This window comes from Anoplopoma fimbria, chromosome 6 (assembly GCF_027596085.1).
Source record: "Anoplopoma fimbria isolate UVic2021 breed Golden Eagle Sablefish chromosome 6, Afim_UVic_2022, whole genome shotgun sequence".
NCBI classification, from domain to species: Eukaryota; Metazoa; Chordata; class Actinopteri; order Perciformes; family Anoplopomatidae; genus Anoplopoma; species Anoplopoma fimbria.
Genome location: NC_072454.1, coordinates 22863077 through 22868583, shown reverse-complemented (window position 1 = coordinate 22868583; position 5507 = coordinate 22863077). Strand labels below are relative to the sequence as shown.

The 5507-nt window shown below is 41.9% G+C and overlaps 1 non-coding gene across 1 annotated transcript; it reads left to right on the top strand.

The window, feature by feature from the left end:
- Positions 1–1560: 1560 nt before the first annotated feature.
- Positions 1561–1632, top strand: trnag-ucc (transfer RNA glycine (anticodon UCC)). Its single transcript has one exon. It is a non-coding gene; the product is annotated as a tRNA-Gly (tRNA).
- Positions 1633–5507: the final 3875 nt, after the last annotated feature.

Genomic DNA, 5507 nt, shown 5'->3' with positions numbered 1-5507 from the left:
TCCCCTTCTCTATGCCTTTCCCCGCAGAGTCGAACCCCCTGTCGCCAAGCGGCCCTTTCCGCCTCCTTCTTCTCCACCTGTGCCGTGATTCCTCCACCCCTGGGACACGCGACAATGGCCCCGCCACACCATACCATGCACTGCCCTGACATCTTAAACCTCTGGGAAGGGGAACACCCATATTCCCCTGCTTACGTGTCAGCCTTCGCACAATAAGTGGAACTGTCCCCTGCGGCACTCGTTTGTCCTCCCCGCTGTAAGAGGACAGGACACCGAAATAACTTCCCGTCACCGGTTCATGAGGGATTACTGATATTTCATTGCGTGATTTTCCTGTTTTTGTTTGAGTTTGTATCAAAGATGCTTGTTTTGAGTTTAATCTAACCATATAGATGCCATACCACTTGTCTGCAAGCTGCAGCTAGTTTCTGGGGTAACCTCTACTTGGTAAAACATAACTTGGGTATCATCACATCAGTAAATCCTATAAACGTGAACTGAATTAACTCGTACATTCTTTGCAATCACTGCATTGTTCAGTGTGGCAAGTCCCGTTCATATGGCATGAGCATAAGATAAAAGCCCTGTATACAATACCCATGACACACAGAGTCATAAGTCCTTGGCAGCAGCTACTGCAGCGATAAGACAAAACTGAGCTGGTTTATGAGCTCTGTCCGCAGGTGAGAAAAGTGGGAGTGTTTTTTGTGGCCCGTTGTAAAGATTTAAGTATCCGATCACTCGGGGCCTGTACAATTGCTTACCCTTGTTACACATTTAAGTCATAATAGCAATGGTCTGGGTTGTGTGTTGCTTATCAGTCTGTGGTTGATTCTGCACTGTTTGAGGAAGTCCTGACCATGAACCCTTTATGTATTACGCTCACCAAGTGAAGCCTCTCTCTGGCAGATGAAAAGTAGTGGTTGGTGACACAATGTGTCATTGAGTTTCTGCAAAAGTGGAGTGACAAGGACTCTACAGCCATGCTTAAAATCTATTCTTCTTAGGTACAGCAAGGCTGTGCTAACATGCTCACAATAGATAGGCGAAGTCTCTCCTGTTCTGGTGGACACCCATGGGACCTCATATCTTAAAAAATATTTTTGATAGTCAACGGCGAGAGACATAACATTTTTGGATCCTGTTTGCAGTGCACTTCAAGAAAGTCTCATTTTATCATAAAACTCTTGAATAAACTGTGAAAATATGTTATCAATGGAGACTGAATACCCAAAAGTAAGTTATGTATCTCGATGAAGCTACGATAGCCATATGTTTCATACTCAGGATGTACTTTCACGAACGGCGGGTCTTGCTCGTTTACTCACTTCCCGGGCTGATAAAAAGAGTCACTGGATAAAACACATTTGGTAAGATAATGTTATCTTTGTGCGTGGAACACAGCTAAGTTACTTAGCTAGCTAGCAAACCAAGGTCAAGGTAATGGCTATGTTGACATTTTGCGAGATGAGGGTTGTAGTTCACTGAGCGGTTTCACATAGAACTACATGGTACTGTGACAAACTGCAAATTTCGTGAATTGTGCCATGATGCTATCCAGCGTTGGTGGTATAGTGGTGAGCATAGCTGCCTTCCAAGCAGTTGACCCGGGTTCGATTCCCGGCCAACGCAAAGATTTTTGTCGGGCTGCACGGTGGTGTAGTGGTTAGCACTGTCGCCTCACAGCAAGAGGGGCCCGGGTTCAATTCCCGGGCCAGACAACCTTCTGTGTGGAGTTTGCATGTTCTCCCCGTGTCAGCGTGGGTTCTCTCCGGGTTCTCCGGCTTCCTCCCACAGTCCAAAGACATGCAGCTTAGGTTAATTGATGACTCTGAAATTGCCTGTAGGTGTGAATGTGAGTGTGAATGGTTGTCTGTCTATATATGTCTGCCCTGTGACAGGCTGGCGACCTGTCCAGGGTGTACCCTGCCTTCGCCCATTGACAGCTGGGATCGGCTCCAGCACCCCCGCGACCCTTAACTGGATAAGCGGTTACGGAAGATGGATGGATGGATGGATGTCAAAGGCAATTGCGGAAAAAAATGTAATTAGAAAGACTACACACCAAAAATGAATGTAAGTGACGTCTCTCGATGAAGCTACGACGCCTGTGTGTTTAATACTGGTATGTATCCACACAAACAACAGGTCTTATTTGTTCTTTCGCTTCCCACTGGATAAAAGAGTCACTGGATGAAACACATAGGGTAGGTAAACGTTATATTTGTGCACATAGCTCCGTAAGCTAGCCGAGATAGCGGCCATGTTTGTGTTGTCGTACGTTGTGCAAGACAAAACAAATGTGACCACGACGAACTGCGACTTAAAATTGGCAAACGTGTAATTCATGTCACAATTCAAGCTGGTTAAAAAAATATTTGTCCATTGAAGTTGTATGAGTACCTGACATATTGTTTTCCAAAATAAGGTCCATGGGGGACACCAAAAGGGGCGGGGCTTTGCTGCTCTTTGACAATAGGTTCGTTAGAGATGAACTGTGCCTTGCCTCGAAAGTGGACGAGAGCAGGCGGCAGCAGGCGGCGGCAGCAGCAGGCGGCGTTGAAAAAAAACTGCTGTCAAGTCGGACAGTTTTCAGCTGCCTTCAATGAAAACACAGGAAGTAATTGAAATGTTTACATCTTGTTCGTTACATTTGTAGGCTACCTGTAGTTTGCAGACTACGTTTGGATATCTTTATATTTATTGAACAATTGTCATTATTATAACTGACATATAGAGACAAACAACCATTCACACTCACATCCACACCTACGGGCAATTTAGAGTCTTCAATGCACCTAAGCTGCATGTCTTTTGGACACTACTACACCACCATGCAGCCCATTATTATTATTATTATTATTATTATTATTATTATTATTATTATTATCAGCCACATCATGCACAACGTGAGTCCACTAGCCAACAATCTAGTGTCAAATCTTACATTTACACAGAAATTAAGAATTTTTTACAAAACGTGGTGTTTGTTGTCAAAACTAAGAGCCAATCAGCTTTTGATCAGGAGACAGCCAGGCGTTTCCCATCATGCACTGGGTCATGCAGTCGGTTTACCATATTCCCCATCTTACTTTAGCAAGTTAGTATGCTAACTTTTAGTAACTAGCATAAAATGAAGCATGAAGCTGGAGGCTACTTCACCCAGTACTACCCCAAATTATCATTTTTATATCACCTACTCACCGCACGTCACCTCGAATTTTAGAAGAAAACTGTTTTTCTTGCATGCCTCCGGGAGAACAAAGAATCAAAAAATGGTTTAACTGTCTAAGAATGGCTCACTAAAAACTCAACATACCAAGTATACTTTACTTGAAGATGGTGAGTTTGTACATTAAATCCACACAAACTGCCAAAACATGGGAGATTGCATTGTTGTGTGTGTGTACAGCAACAACTATTGAACCCCAGGTGTCACTCATTCTCATTTGTGAAGGCTGCATTCCATTGCGGGAGGAGCATACACATTACCATGTCTCTGCAACACACCAATCATTAACGTTATTAGTTTCACCTGTGTTTGACTAGTAATCTTTGCCACAAAAAAGGTCTATAGGGACTTCATTTGTACTGTGAGCTTTTCCTTTGCTGTGTAATTTGCTTCATGCAATGTTTTCAGATTAGAAAAAAAACAAAAAACTGTTATTTTGGGTGTTTGTGCAAGACAGTAAGTCCCTCTCCTGGCCTGTAGTCACTCTACTGAAATTGCCTAAATTGGCAATTTTTTGTTGTGGTAGGTGAGCTATGTGGACAGACTGAAATAAAGGCCTTCCTGGAACATTTGTGGTGCTTCGGAGAACTCTGCCCTCAGGAGCACTTGTGAAAATTAGTCACGAGCAATCTTGCGTGAGCTGCTTTAGAAACCTCTCATTTCCCATCAGCAGGGTCCCCAGGGTTTTTCAACATGTCAGACTATTTATTTCAACAGTTCTTAATATGCTCTTGAGTGAAAAGCAACAAGCTGTAGAACTCACAAAAAGCTATTGAAATGTGATGTAGTAACTGCCTGTTTCAAAACTATTCCACCAGATAAGGTTACCCAATTCAAGCCCATAATCAAAGACTAGACTATTAGATTATTCCTACCTGTGTATCTATCTATTCCAATTAAAGTAAGCGAGTGTATTTAGTCTTTTGAAAATTGGGTGGGTTCCATCTGCGGGGGCGTCTTCTCCTTCCTTTTTCTGCATAGCCCACTTGACTCTTGATTGACTTGGACTTATGACTAAGGATACAACATGTTTTTTGTACTGCTTGTGAAAGTATCTCTCAGGTGGAGATTCTCTACGAGACCTGAAGAACGTGACTCAGCTGAGTCATTCCTCAGTGCTTGACTCACAACACCTGAGAAATGTTTTCCCAGCCTCTGGTTTCTGTCAGGTAAGATACATGACGATGTCATCATGTAACACACTGTTTAAACAAGATTTATATTTAGAATTATTGCTTGAACGCTGTTCATTTTGTGCACATATCGGGATAGTTTAGGTGTACGATATGAAATATGAACTATATGGACACACAACTTTTGACACAGCTAAATGCTTTGAGTGTAGCACAACATTTGATGAATATAATGTCCAAATAGCTGAGGGAATACAAAGTGATACAATCATCACACAGTAATATCATAATGGAACAATATAACATAATGGGGATATATGAATATCATTACAAAGGTCAAGTGTAAAATGATGGTGTAAACTGTCTTAAGTGATATATATATATATAAAAATCCTACTGGCATCTTATAATGATACAATAAAGACCTTTACATGTAGAGAGACACTGTTAGCTGTTATAATTAACACCCTGCAGAAATATCATTACAATTCTTTAAATATAAAGGTCACTACAAGCCACACTCTACAGACATAAGACAGTTTTACAAAATGTTTTTTTAGGCAGAATATAGTCTGTAAAATATATATATATATATATAGACGAACAGAAATGGAGAGATTTTCTCTAATTCGGGTCTATTTTTACTTTATTTATTAGTCAAAAGCATCACAGAAAGTTAAAGATTTATTTTTGTATATTGACAAGCTGAAATAATAAGATATGTCAACAGAGAGGAAGAGAGATAGGAAGAGAGAGCGAGAGAGAGAGAGACCAAATATGGTCATACCGGAGAAAAGGTGCGCTTTACGACCCGCCCCCCTCTTAGAGTGACGTCAATAGACACCTGTCTTATAAATGTACTTCATAACAGCTCTTTTATCAGTTAGACAGCAACCATCAGAAGGGATATAATCAACAACCAGCTCTATTACTTCACCTGGGTGGTGCTCTCGCTTTACTTTCGAGTCCTTACCTGTGTGCGTGTGCGTGTGCGCGCTCCCGTCGAGCTTTTCTCCCCTCAAACAGGTTCGACCAGGACACACCTGCACGGAGTTAAAGGAAGCCTTGTTTCCGCCTGAACGCCATTCTTTACTCCACCTGTGAGCTCGGTGGACGACGGAGGTGGTTGAAAGCAGTTGTTT